General features: G+C 36.8%; 1 protein-coding gene and 1 non-coding gene across 2 annotated transcripts in view; both read left to right on the top strand.

The window, feature by feature from the left end:
• Positions 1-15,665, top strand: part of CSMD1 (CUB and Sushi multiple domains 1) — a 1,871,580-nt gene that overhangs the window by 762,183 nt on the left and 1,093,732 nt on the right.
• On the top strand, positions 13,439-13,603 carry LOC140605548 (U1 spliceosomal RNA). Its single transcript, XR_012008197.1, has one exon. It is a non-coding gene; the product is annotated as a U1 spliceosomal RNA (small nuclear RNA).

Raw genomic sequence — 15,665 nt, 5'->3', positions numbered from 1 at the left:
TCTATATTAAAGTCTTTTAATTCATTGGGTTTTGGGGTTTTTTAGAAGTTATTTGTAGCTATGTCTTTGGATGCTAAGTTTCTAGTATTCATTAAGGTTGTAAATAAATTAGAAATTAATGTAGGCATGGGAAGCAAAAAAAAAGCAGTAAAGAGGGAAGTAGCTAAAGGTGTTTTGAACATAATAAAGAACATTTATTCACCAATATATTATTTGAAAGTATGGCTTGGGTATGCAGTAGACAGCACCCATGCTTCCTTGTTACTGAACGTGAATTTATTGGCCCTATTATCACATTACTACCCCACAAAATGCTGTTTTCAACTACAATTTTTTAAGTTTATTTTATTTTATTTTATTTAAGTTCAATGAATTAATATATTGGTTATTGGTTTCAGAAGTAGAGGGCAGTCATTCATTAGGCTTATATCACACCCAGTGTGCATCACATCACGTTCCCTCCTTTATGCCCATCACCCAGTTACCCCATTCCTCCACCCGCTGCCCTCCAGAGCAATTTTAAAACCAAATATACACTGAATGCTCAGTATCCCTCCAAAAGTAGGGGTATAGTTTATAGTTTACTTAATTCCTCTTTTGTTCCTAAATAGCATATTGATGACATTGACAGAATGTTTTATGTAGATAAGATTTTTGATTATGAGGGGCCCCTGGGTTGCTCAGTGGTTGAGCATCTGCCTTCGGCCCAGGGTGTGATCCTGGGGTCCTGGGATCGAGTCCCAGTCAGGCTCCCTGCATGGAGCCTGCTTCTCCCTCTGCCTGTGTCTCTGCCTCTCTGTCTCTCATGAATAAATAAATAAATAATTAAAATATTTTTTATTATGAAAACCAGTTAGGTTTTTACACCCTCAAAGAGTCCCACTGAAAAATTGTCATTTAATGTCCAGAAATACATAAGGGAAATTTGGAGGGAAAAGTTTGTGAAGAAGGTATATGTGTGTAAGGCTCTTTGCCAATTCCCCGCTTGCAAGTCACTTTCCTTAATGTTCAATTTGCCTGAAACTTCCCTTTCAAATGAAAGATACTGCCATTTTAGAGAATTTAATGTAATACAGGGGATGTTGCTTTGTGAAGCAGTTTATGGTGGGTTTTTTTTTTTTTTTTTTTTTTTTTTTGCCAATTTAGCAAAGCTCCTTTCTGCCTAATTTGGCTAACTATCCCTTTGAATGTTCAAAAGTGTGCAAAAGATAAAAATCAAAATAAATACATTGAAACATATTGTAACATTTTCAAAGGGGCTCCAACTGTCTCATTGTACATGAACTGCTGAGTTTGGGGATTTGATGACAATAATTCAGTGACTTTGATTTAGGTAAAGTGATTCTGGATGAATGGCATTATTTCACAGAAAAACAGAGAATAAAGAAAGTCAAATGAATTTAAGAGATTGATGTAAGGATAGTGGGTTAGGGAAAGAAGTAAAAGAGAACGTCTGGATCTTTTGAATTTTCTTTCCATTAGTTTTAATTTGATGTGTGTGATTTATGTCAGGTAAGGAATAAAATTTTTGGGATCCCTGGGTGGCGCAGCGGTTTGGAGCCTGCCTTTGGCCCAGGGTGCGATCCTGGAGACCCGGGATCGAATCCCACGTCGGGCTCCGGTGCATGGAGCCTGCTTCTCCCTCTGCCTGTGTCTCTGACTCTCTCTCTCTCTCTCTCTCTGTGTGACTATCATAAATAAATTTAAAAAAATTTTAGAAAAAAGGAATAAAATTTTTTCTACAACCTATTCAGTGATTAGAGCAGCAAATTTCCAAGATGTAATTAACATGTAGATATGAATTTCTTAATAAAGAGATGTATGTATATTGTGAATTATCTTTAAGCCTTTGCTTTGGTGTTGTTGGCTGTATGTTTGTAAAAGTAATTTCCTGTAGAAACACTTTTTGCTTAGGGGAGTGAAAAGAAGGCCTAAGACCAAATAGTTTCTTGCTAAATTGCCGTCCCTTGCACAAAACATTGTCTGGGCAACAAAGAGTGAACGACTGCTAGGGAACATTTCCCATGTTGGATACGGGGGCCTTTGCAAACCTGAGCGTGGTATTGGTCTTGGGGCCTTATAGATAAGCTCCTGGCTATATACTAATTGAATTGGAAATATCTCTACTAATTTAATATGTTAAAGATTTACTGATTTCTACTGCTTTAAGTTACCCAGATAAATCAAGGATACACTCAAACAAGCAAACTGAAGTGGAAAATTGGCTTTCTCAGATAAAGTTTTCCTCTGGGCTACTCCAAACATTAATGGAATATTATTTAATTAGCTATGAGTTTGTTTTACTCTAAACTTTTTGGGAAATTGACCTAATATTCTGTTTCCTGGTGGAACATTTATAAAACTCCATGATAAACTAGTATTAAGCTACTCTACACAAGAAGAATCTTGTTACCTAGTTAGTATCCTCAGTGTAAATTTGAAAACTTGGCTTTCCTGTTTCAAACAGCTGAGATTCATAAGAGCCCTCAATGCCCACTATATAATCATAAGAAGAGAACATTGGATTTGTGCGGGTCAATGTTGATATCATACATACCTACTTTTCACAACTGAACATGTCTCGTGACAGGAGAAGTTGGCAAAAATGATATCAAGCAAAAACCAAACAGCAAACTTCAGTCCACCCCTTGGTGACACTATGCCTGATTGTGGGGATTGGGGTGGGGGGTCAGGGGCAGGTGCTGGCCGAAAGGAAATCCAAGTAGTTCACGATGACCAGAGAAGAGGAGACAACTGGGTAAGTGGTAGGAGAGGAGACTTGGAAAGTAGTTCCAGGACAGACCAGGAAATTCTTCCTGTGCCTTAATAGGCAGTTCTTGTTTTACTATTAACTTGCTGGACCATAGCAGAGTCCTAGCAGTAAAGTTATGGGACTCTATTAGTCATTGAGAGTTCTCGCTTTGCCAGCAAGATGGAGGGAAGACACCTGATAAATGGGAAGAACTTAGGATCCAGATGTAGTCAGAAGAAGAGAGATTGAAAGCCCTTTGTATTTTAGTGAATTAGGTGACTGCATTTCAAAAGCTTTACGTGGGTTAGAAAGGTAAAGCTATGTATGGAGTGAACCTTGGCTTCCAGGGAAGGTTTATTTATTTTTATTTTATTTTTATTTTTTTGGATTCATTTACCTATTTATTTGAGAGATAGGAGAGCAAAAGAGAGAATGCTCACAGAGGAAGAGGGAGAGGGAGAAGCAGGTTCCCCTCTGGGCAGGGACTCCCCAAGGTGGGACTCAATCCTTGGGTCTTGGGATTGTGACCTGAGCCCAAGACAGACCCTTAACCAGCTGAGCCATCCAGCACCCCCATTTTTTAATAGAAAATTTAAACATGTGCTTATACGATAAGTCATTCGAGGGCAAGATTCAAGAAAGAGAATGATCCAAGAAGCGAGGAGTCAAAGAGACGGGAGAGGGTAGGGTAGGATTCGTTATGGTTTATAGGTAAGAATAAGGAAGTTTTCAAGTGTGGGTTTCTCTGCTCTCAAATGCCTACCGCATAAGGCTGAATTTTCATCCCTCAAATCTAGAAGGCATATCAGTGAAGACATTTAAGAAAGCTACACTCCCTTGTATGCTGAAGGGATACTCAATGCTACTGTAATTTTCCAAACCTGGATATTAAGGTAAGCTGTTATAAATCAGGGCAGTTTTCTAGATGTTCTTTTTTCTGGTTTCCATGATGCAAAATCCCCACAAGTATATTTTCTCCATCTTTCATGCATTTTCTTTCTGGTATATTTTTAGTCATTTCTTGACTCATCATGCTCTTTTATAGAATTGGTTTTATGTCATTCTGCTGCATATCACAGCCTAGGTTTTATTACTCCACATTCATTCTCTTAAAATTATTTTCAGAACGAAAAAGAAAATAGAGCAAGTCAAATCGGTATGATATTGAAGTTAAAAATATAATTTGCTCTTATAGTTCATCTTAGATTAATAAACTGCAGAAGGCAAATGAACAGAAACATCAATTATCAGCTTTCTATAGTCATGGAAATTCTCAAAACAGGTATAATAGAGTTTTAATAACAAGGTAATTATAACAGGCCAGCAACTTAATTCCTTGGAGAACTGCTTTTCTTTTACTCCTGAAAAGGATTCCAGTACGATCTAATTTGTTTTTCTTTCTTTTTCTCCTACTTCTTCACCCTTTTTTCCTTCTCACGCTCTATGTATTGACTGCAGAAGCAAACCTAACAAGGGGCTTACCTTTAGAAGGAAGAAATATATATTTGCTCTATTGCTACATCTCTTTTCATTCCTATTACCCGGAAGTCTCCACCCATATGCTTAGATGCTTTACATCAATAGAATCATGATATGCATAGACTTTCATATTCTAACATCACACTCAATAGGTAATAAATGGGTGTGTGTTTTTGGTCTCTCAGTATAAACAAAATCAATTGTCCTGATAAACTATCATACATTTAACTGTTCCTCTGTTGTTGGGATTTTAAGTTTTACTTTTCTCTGCATAAATATTTCATGCTATAATGAATGTCATCTAAATATAGATTTTCAGGAATAGAAAAATTAGACTAATTAATAGGAACATAAGTGTGGTTCTTGCTCTGTGCTGACTTGTTGCTCTCCAAATACAGACCAATTCCTAAACAATATCACCAGGTGTGGGACAATTTCAATATAATTATTTTAGCCTTTAGCATTATACATTTTAATGGCTTGTTATTTAAAAAAGATTATGAAATCTTACATTATCTCTATTGACTTTTCAATTTATGCATTTATTTTAAAAAAGTTTTATTTGAGAGGTGCCTGGGTGGCTCAGTTGGGTGTCTGCTTCTTGGTTTTGGCTCAGGTCATGACCTTTGGGTCATGGGATAGAGCCCTGTGTCAGGCTCCACCCTCAGCATGGGGTCTACTTAAGATTCTCTCCCTCCCCTGCCCCCTCCCCCTGCTCCCTTGCTCATGCTTTTTCTCACATAAATTAATACGTCTTTTAAAAAAGTTTCATTTAAAAAAAAAAGTTTCATTTGAAACCATCATGTAAATGCTTAACTTACTTAGTGATACATAAACAACCTCCTGTTTATAATGAAAAGGTTTTTTTAATCATTTTCTTTTTAAGAAATATTAATGGTTAGCAACAATTTTAAAGAAATAAGTAAAAATAAAATCAGCTATTTAAGTTTTAGATAAAGTTCAATATGCAAAATAAGTACAAGGGAGCTGATTAAAGAAAAATATTATTCACTTTTTAAAATCTTTCTTGAATATGTGAAAAATACCTAAATTGTTCATCTCTCTTACTGCTAGTCAGATAATTGCCAGCCCCAGCTACTGAAATTAATGCCAATATGGTTTCGATCACTGATAATTGTGTGATTTAATTCTGTCATTTGAAATAATAATAGTAGCTATTTTGTTCATTTATAACTTTTCATATAATTTGTATCTATCTCACCTTGTATTCTTATATTTATCACTACATATACATTATTTTTTCCCACTGTAGTATTTTTAATATCAATTAGAAAATTAGAAAACACTTTTCTGAAGTTAATAGAATACCTCTTTCAAATGTGAAGACAATCGCTTCTTGACCTTTTGGCTAAGATCAAATGTGAAGACAGATTTTATACACACCTGAAAGAGGTATATGTTATAATATCCATTAAGGCATTTTAAAGGGTATTCTATAAATTGATGGTGTGAAAAATATTTATAAGAAACATTATACAATGGGATATTATTCAGCCATCCAAAGGTATGGGATCTTACCACTTACATCAAGGTGGATGGAACTGGAGGGTATTATGCTGAGTGAAATAAGTCAATCAGAGGAAGACAATTATCATCTCGTTTCACTCATATGTGGATTGTAAGAAACAGCACAGAGAACATTAGGGAAGGGAGGGAAAACTGAATGGGAAGAAATCAGAGAGGGAGACTAACCATGAGAGATGCTAATCTCTAGGAAACAAACTGAGGGTCACTGGGGGGTGGTGGGGGATGGGGTAATTGGGTGACAGGTTATAAGGAGTCATGTATTGTAATAAGAACTGGATGTTATATGCAACTGATGAATAACTGAACCCTACATCTGAAATTAGTGATGTATATATGTTGGCTAATTGAATTAAAACAAAAAAAATAAATATTGTGTGCTTTATATCCTTCCAGAGGAAAGGGTATTTGTTTACATTATACAGTGGTTTTTGAAATTTGGGAAAATAATATTGTAATCAAATAATTTGCTTCTAGAATCATATAGGCAATCACTCAAAACTCATCAAAATTGGGACTATCTACAAATCACCCAAAAATCAGCTTTAATGGCATTGTTTCCTTGAACATATTTTGAAATCCTAGTTTTTCTGAATATATTTCCATGTCTTATGAATAATCACTGGCACCAAATGGCTGGAACTCCCTCTCTTCTCTCTGGGCATTATTTCAACTAGTCACTCATCTTTCTGTTCTTCAGACTGAGGAGAAAGAACATAACTCTGGAAAGATTTCTTGGTGAAGTAGGGAGAAACGATGTATTTTTTGAAGAGCATAGAATAAAAATGTCATAAATGGACAGATCATGAGGCTAGAGGCTTCGGGAAAAGAAAGCACTAAATAAAACAAGAATGAGAAAAAAAAAACCTGTCTGCAAGAAGATCTAAGACTGATTTTCTGGAGGGTTGATAATAGTAAAGGCTGTTCATTTCCTGTCTTAGGATGTTCATTTGTAGAAGCATGCTCTCAGTAAACAATTCTCAATTCATACTTCAGAAATAGTTAGCACAGGCATTTATTTCTTCCACGGCCATATCTGTTCAGAGCACAGTGGCCAATGAATTCAGCTGACGTCAACATGTATTACTGGGCAAAAGAAACTTGGTGATCTCTCCTATCTGAGTTGTAACAGCCATTGCGGTGAGACATGTTGGGGCTGTGGGTGGGTGCACGATACACACCATTCCAGGTTTGATCGCATCCTCACCAGGAACTTCTGTGTCACTTCCAAATGGCTGGAATGACCTTAGACCCTTAAGGTCAGTGTCTTCATCCATACAATGGGAAAAAGAGTTCCTTCCATCGGATTGCTTGGAAAGCTAAGTTGCATTTATAAGCAAATAATCTGGCAAATAGCAAACAGAGAACATTAATTTGATGATATTACAAAGAGGTGAGGAACATGCCAAGGCTAAAATAATTTTTTATAGCTCTTGCCTTATACAATTTATCTTTAATATTTAATCTTCAGAGTGACTGGGTGACTCAATTGGTTAAGTGTCTGCCTTTGGCTCAGGTCATGTCTCAGGGTCCTGGGATCAAGCCATTCGTTGGACTCTGTGTTCACCAGGGAGTCTGCTTGTCCATCTTCCTCTACCCATCCCCCGCCATTCATGCTCTCTCTTTCTCAAATAGATAAATAAAATCTTTAAAAAATAAAATTTAATCTTTACTCCAAATATATATGAATAAATAAGAATAAACAGATTTCTTTTAAAGGGGATATTTAAAAAAACTAGATGAGCAGGAAAAGCATTATTATGAGTAATATATTTACTTCGGGTTTAACAAATTAAACATATGAAATGAAACTATTTAAAACAAATACTCTACACCAAATTCTCTATTCAAGAACAATTTTATTCAAGAGAGTTGAGCTGAAAGCATATATGTCAAATCATGCTTCATTTTTTAAAAGAAACTATATAATATTGTCATAACAAAATTAAAAATGCTGCTGTTAGAATAAATGAGATAGGATTTTTATAAGATAATATAGGCTTTTCATTATATACCATTTCCACACACATGTTTATCAAATGTTTTAGCCAATCAGATTGAATCTGCCTGTCAGCGTGGAATAGAAGAGGTATAGTAATTCCCATATATTATAGTGGATAAGATATTGGTTATAAAATATCGAATCTTATTTATTTTATAATCTAAAAACTGTTGACAAACTCAGGAATTCTTGGAGGAGGAATAGTGGCTTTATACTTAGATTATGGGACACATTTCTAGTTTTCCTAATTTTTAAAATATTATCAAATGATGGATGTTCTGTTAGTTCGCTAACTTGGAAGTGGAAAATAATTCTAATTCTTAGAAAACAAACACAAAAGTAAAACCTGAAAAAACTCAATTTTCTTCTTACCACCTCATGAATTGATTATCAGAGACAATATAACAAGGTTATATTGTCAATAACTGTTTTGAAATTAGATTTCTTAGGTATAGCACATGTAGTCCACCATCAGCACATGTAATTAAGGACTAAACACCCACAGATGCTTGAGTTTTTAGTTTTAATTTATCTCCAATTGTGTATTTATGTGTATGTATGGGTGTATGTATGTACCTACCTATCTACATCCCTGCATACCAACCTACCTGACCCTCCAGCCCTACTGTGCCAGTGACCAAGGATCAAAGTGACATATGAGTGGAATGACTGCTTTTTTATTGCAAGTTCTCTGCTGATTTGCATTCAGAATCTAGCTGTTTAATAACAGAGGATACTTTGATTTGGAGAAGATAGACTCGATTTCCCTTTATTCATTGCGAACAGGCTTTGCTCATTCCAGAGAGAAGAGGTATAAGTTTTTATTTGCTGCTACAATGAATCACTGCAAATCTAGGGCCTTAAAAATCATACCCCAAAATGTATTCCTGGCAAGATTCTCATTGACCTAGAATCCAGGCTCAGCAAGTTCTGCTTTTCTGAAGGAAAAATGGGCAGCCTTTTCGCTTGTCTTTTCCAGCTTCTAGAGGCTACCCACCTTCTTTTGCTCATGGCCCCCTTTCCCCATCTTTTTTTTTTTTTTTAATTGGTGTTCAATTTACTAACATACAGAATAACACCCAGTGCCCGTCACCCATTCACTCCCACCCCCCCCCCTTTCCCCATCTTAAAGCCAGCAGACTCACATCTTTCCAACCGTTTTTCTCCAGTGATAACTCCTTTTGATCATAGCCTGGAAAATTTCTCAGAGTTAAGAACCCATTGTGATAGCACTGGATCCATTCAGGTAATCCAGGACAATTTTCCCATCTCAAAATCCTTAACTCTGTATCTGTAAAGACCCCATGGTCAAGTACATGAACACATGCACAGGTTCTTGGGATGAGGATGTGCATATCCTTGGTGGGGGGCATTATTCTGCCTTCAGAGATGCCAAAATACATACAATACCAATGCTTTCCTACTTCTGGGTGTTCGTGCAGACTGTTCCTGCTCCCCAGAATGCTGTCTTCAGGTTTTGCCTGCCTGTGCTTTGTGTTTCAAGCATGAAACTCCTTTCTTTATGGGCATTTTTGGATATTTAGGTCCTCATTTTTATTTTCTTTTTTCCCTTTGTAACACTCACCACAGCTATTACATAAATATGTGTTTGAGCATGTATTTCTGTGGAACTGGCTTCCCTCTGGCACTGCAAGCTCTCTGAGGGCAGGTACCATGTTTTATTCAACTGCAAATTGATATCATTCACCATGATGCTCAGAGAGAGAGAAACCAAACAACGGCTTTTGAATGAATACACCAATGATGTACTGAAGACTACATGCTGACAAAAATTAATTTTGAATTTAAGTATAAAAATACAAATTTAGTTTTCAAGACCTGGATAAAACCCACTCCATAAAAGATTTTATACATTTCTATGACCTTTATGTTCTTCCATTCTGGGGAAAAAAGTTATGAAATGCAAAAAGAAAAAAGAATATGCAGAAAGATAGAGTAAGGCATTAACATGCCATATTGTCACTGAGCTCTTGAAAAGCAAACAGGCAGATGCTTCATTTTCTAAAGCACATTCAGTAAAATGAATAAAAACCTAACTATATTGTAAAGAAAAGACGTAATTCATCGAGCAGCCACATCTCATTTTGTTGTGTCATTATAGGGGTGATAATGCTGTCTAAGACAGCTGGCCAGCCCACCAGCCCTAGAAATGGCAGGATGAAAATGTTTTCTCTGGGGGAAAAAAAAAAGTACTTTACACTTAAATTGAGACACAAGCCTTAAGAACTGTCAGTTGTGGGAGTTGGACATCCGTGTGTCTCCATTACTTCTTTCCAAAGTACAATTATCTACATGTAAATAAAGGATGTTTTTCTGGTCCAGGAATTTTTGGGTTGTCTTAAATAAATGTTGTTGAGCCAGGCAAATAAAGTAACAATCTCTTCATAACTTCTACATATAATGGTCATCCCCCATAATTAGGTATACCCAAGGTCTTTGCAGGAAGCAAAAGCTTGAATCTGGCCCCTGCCCCACAAAGTTCAGGTGCCTAAACCACCCTGAACATATTGTGAATGTTCCATCCACACAGTAATGGCTTTAAAATTATTTTTCTTTGGCCTTTAACTTTTCATATATATTTTGGTAAGATTTGAGAAAATTGTAGAAATGAAGTAGTTGGCCGAGGGCTAATAAGGGTTCATGTATATTTTGCATTTCCTTTTACTCTACAGTTGTCACTTCCTGCACTTTACATATTTTTGTTTAACTTACTGGAAAAAGAATCCACACCAATGTTTATTTCATCTCAGATACTCTGAGTATGTAAGATTACTTGATCCTCACAGCAATCATTTGGATTGTGAAAGATTCTTGTGAATTTATATGTCAATCCATATGCCTCAGTGAAGTTAGGCACCTACGCAAGGTCAACTAGATAGAAGGTGGTGGCTGGAATTTGAATTCCTCTACTTCTGGTTGCAGCATATCATAATGTCTTAGGCACCGAACATCTAGATACGTAAAATAAAATAAGGAAGAATTAAATTCATAAAATAACTCTCCAAAATTGAATTATGGAAATTAGAAAAATAACATCAACCCAAATGCCTTTTACCCTGCTTAGCTTTTATTTTTCCTTTTTAAATTTTTATTTTTTTAATTTAAATTCCAGTACAGTAAACATACAGCGTTATATTAGTTGCAGATATACAACACAGTGATTCAACAATTCTATGCATTACTCAGTGTTCATCATCATTGTGTATTCTTTTTTTTTTTAATTTTCTTTTGATTTTTATTTATTTTAGTCACAGAGAGAGAGAGAGAGAGGCAGAGACACAGAGACACAGAGGGAGAAGCAGGCTCCATGCACCAGGAGCCCGACGTGGGATTCGATCCCGGGTCTCCAGGATCAAGCCCTGGGCCAAAGGCAGGCGCTAAACCGCTTCGCCACCCAGGGATCCCCATCATTGTGTATTCTTTCCTCCCCATGTTTTATTTATTTATTTTAGATAGTTAACATATAATGCAATATTGGTTTCTGGAGTAGAATTTAATGATTCATTACTTGCATAGAGTAGCTTTTTATTTTTATTTTTTTTATTTATTTTATTTTTATTTATTTATTTATTTATTTTTTAATGATAGTCACAGAGAGAGAGAGAGAGGCAGAGACACAGGCAGAGGAAGAAGCAGGCTCCATGCACCGGGAGCCCGACGTGGGATTTGATCCCGGGTCTCCAGGATCGCGCCCTGGGCCAAAGGCAGGCGCCAAACCGCTGCGCCACCCAGGGATCCCCATAGAGTAGCTTTTTAAAAAGGATATGTAGGGCAGCTCGGGTGGCTCAGCAGTTTAATGCTGCCTTCAGCCCAGGGCCTAATCTTGGAGACCCGGGATGGAGTGCCACATAAGACTCCCTGCATGGAGCCTGCTTCTCCCTCTGCCTGTGTCTCTGCCTCTCTCTCTGTGTGTCACGAATGAATGAATGAATGAATGAATGAATGAGTAAATAAATCTTTTAAAAAATTAAAAAGTTAAAAGGATTTTTAATTATTATAATGACAGTACAATAAATTTATTTCAACCTAAATTTCTAAAGACTTTTCACATTTTTATCTGACTATGTAATTTCATCATTGAGATTCAACTTCTCCACTTAAAAAATAAGTATATTAAGTAGAGAATTGTGGGGTTCTGTGTAATCCTGGCTTGCATTGATTTTTCTGTGATTTCTATAATATTGTGTGTTTTTAATATTCAGTACTTTTCTTACATGTTACAATAACCAAAGCAAACAAAAATTGATGTGGCATGATCAGAAAAGAATTATCATCAATGTATTGAATAAAGGAACTGTTTTGGAATTCTAGCTAGAATCTTGTCATAATGAGTACAGCATTACGTTTCATTGTGTTCAGGTAGTTAAAGAGGAGCACTTGAAATTTCAGACTACAACAATAAAAGGAAGCAAATCTCACTGAGATATTATGACTAAAAATAAATTATTACCAGAAAAAATTATAATGATAAAGATTTGTGGGTGTACATACTTAATTATCATTTAGGATTTCATGGTAACTCCCCAAGACAATTTTCAAGATATCCAGAGTCCTTGACATTTTAATGGTTACCATTTTTCATTTATCTCATTTTTCCCATATTCATTAATAATCATAATAATCTTGAACTGTTCATAAAATCTTGACCTAAAATTTTGTCACAGTAAGCCATTGAAAAGGAGAAGAAAAACTGTTGTTCTCCAGTGCAAACCTATACAAAATCATTGAATTTTCCATCCAGAGCGTCATACTTGAGTCTTGAATTTGTGGAAATATTTGAAGAAGATCAAAGGACATGATCTCTAAAAACTATCGTTGAATTAGCAACATTCAATCTGGACTATGGGTCTCCCTAGCGTCATGCACTGAACATGGACTGAAGAGGTGATTCATTCAAAGTGCAGTGCAGGGCTTTGTGGAAGAGGCAAGGATGGCTTGATCTGTCCATCCTCCCAACACTTGCTCTTTGGTAGGCAGAATGCAGTCTTGACAATAGCTGGTGGTCAAATGACATTTTGAACATATTTCTATTTGCCTTCTTTTGTTCTGGTATTTGTTAGGAAGACAAGCTGTAATCAAATCATGTGACTTGGCTCCTAAAGCACCCTACCCACTTCTTTTTCACTCTGACATGCTCTTCATCTATATTAAGCACCAATGCATTTTGGAACTACACTTAAGATACAGATCTCAAACTAATAAAAATCACCCTAAAAACAGTTTATGTGTTGATGACTAAAGCAGAAAAAAAAAGTGTGAATTTAACATTTTCACACATTAGGTTAAATATAACCTCAAGTGTAATTTTGACGCTGTTATATTTTCTTCACTTAATGCATTATAATGTAGGATTACACCAGGTGTTAGGCTACATAATTTTTTCTATGTGCAATCCCATGCAGATGTGCAAACTGAGGAGCAGAGAGGTCTTCCCCATGTTCTCATTACATAGTTGTGTTGGAGCTGGGGTTGACTCCTGCCCTGCCTTCTTCTAAATGCCATGCTCTTCCATGCCCACCACCTTGCAAGCATCCCCATGGAGGGACACAGTTGTCTAGGACACACATACACACTTGGAAATCAATAGAACCTGAATAGAAGCAAGGTGAGGGCAGTTCTGATTAAAATAAAAGGAGAGGATACTTACCCGGCAGGGGAGATACCATGATCATGGAGCTGGTTTTCCCAGGGCAAGGCTTAGCCATTGCACTCCAGATGTGCTGACCCCTCCGATTTCCCAAATGTGGGAACCTCTCGACTGCATAATTTGTGGTAGTGGGGGACTGTGTTCACACTTTACCCTGGTAAAAAATAATAATAATAATAATAATTTTAAAAATTAAAAAAATTAAAGGTGGGGAAAGATTTAAAATAAATAAATAAAAGGGGGAGAAACAAGTGATATCACTGTGGATATCTATTCAGAAATATCATTTTAACTCTTCCATGCTGTGAACTGTGCCATTCCAGAGGTCTATGAACTGTGTCTCAGAATAACATGTTTAAAAGCACACAAAAAATATAGATTGCAGGAAACCAATTATATTGAACTATACTCTTTGGGGATCCATGACCCCCTATCTGGGAAAGGCAGGCTCTGTTGGTAATGGAGACTTTACCCCATGCAGCCACATGCTTAACAATGTTATGTTAAAATCAAGGCAGCTGAGGTAGACATTCCTTACACATTTCCTGAGAGATTCATTTTCAATACAGGAAAGACAAAAAAAAGTTATGTTTTTCTTCATCCACAAATCCATATTTTACTTACCCATAGGTATGGCTTATCTGCAGTGCCAATCTGACCCCACATGGCTCTAGGAGATCTCATCATCTCGTCTCTCCTGCTGAGGGAAGGGGCAGCAATTAACAGTGAAGAGGAAGCAAAAGAAATGCCATACTCTTTATTCAGTGTCATTAGAATTATCATAAAAACAAAAACCACAACAAAAAAACTTGCTGTTAGGTGCTTTCTGGTGCTATTTACATGATGCTCACTATCCATTAGTGAAGAAATAAGACACTATTATAATTAAGGCCAGCGCCACCCCTTGTCATTAGACATTTGGTGTGTAGAGTATTTGGTTTGTCCATCATCTCATGGCCTGTGCTAGCATGAGTATGTCAACACGTAGGAGTAAGCCTGTGGTTCTTCCCAAGCTTCTAAACCCATCCTATATGAGTAATGTTGGGGACATTTTATTGCTTCCTTGATTATAATTTCCATACTCTTTTTTTCCTTCAGTATTAGTAGCAGCAATACTGACCATTGAATGGAATTAGTGTTGGGTGGTGAGATACATAAACTCCATAGGGCAATATTTTAGGTATTTTACTTAATAATTTTTATTATTGTATGTAAAATGGGCCGATATGTTGGTTGGCCGTAACATTTAAAGTAGTAGCAAATTGACCATATATTTTTTTTCTGTGTTTAAGTGACTAATATGCATATACTACCTTATTTTTAAAAATCACTTATTTATTTATTTAAGAATGAGAGAGAGAGGACACATGTGCAAGGGTGGGGTGGGGCAGAGGCAGAGGGAGAGAGAACCCCAAGCAGACTCCTCACTGAGCACAGAGTCTGACCTGGGCCTCAATCCCATGAGATGACAACATGAGTCGAAACCTGTACATTTTTTTTTCTTTTATAAATTTATTTTTTATTGGTGTTCAATTTGCCAACATACAGAATAACACCCAGTGCTCATTCCGTCAAGTGCCCCCCTCAGTGCCCGTCACCCAGTCACCCCCACCCCCTGCCCACCTCCCCTTCCACCACCCCTAGTTCGTTTCCCAGAGTTAGGCGTCTCTCATGTTCTGTCTCCCTTTCTGATATTTCCCACTAATTTTTTCTCGTTTCCCCTTTATTGCCTTTCACTATTTTTTTATTCCCCAAATGAATGAGACCATATAATGTTTGTCCTTCTCTGATTCACTTATTTCACTCAGCATAATGCCTTCCACCTAACTGACTGCACCTCTCAGGCGCCCCTCATATATACTACCTTAAAATCAGTCATAATAGGAAAATAATTTTTCATAGAATTTGCAAAGGAGAAAATAAAATGTATGCACATCCCCATGTCTTGGAATTAAGCACCGTACTTCTGCTTGTAACTTCCCTGGGTGTATGTGAGGGGTCTGATTGAGGCATGTTGGTGACAAAGTATGAACAAGACCGGACTGTTTATCTTCCACATGTGGTTATAAGGTGCCCTGTGGATGCCCCTACATCCTTTAGCATCACCCCCTCCAATTCCGTACCTTTTCAGCATTGGCCAGTTATTAACCATTCTCACTCTGGAGAGATTCAGTTCTATTCTCAGGATGCTGGTTTGAACCTTGGCTGGCACCTCCTGT

Source organism: Canis lupus, chromosome 15 (assembly GCF_048164855.1).
Source record: "Canis lupus baileyi chromosome 15, mCanLup2.hap1, whole genome shotgun sequence".
In the NCBI taxonomy this organism is placed as follows: Eukaryota; Metazoa; Chordata; class Mammalia; order Carnivora; family Canidae; genus Canis; species Canis lupus.
Note: the sequence above shows the minus strand (reverse complement) of the source record. Positions and strands in the feature narration are given on the sequence as shown.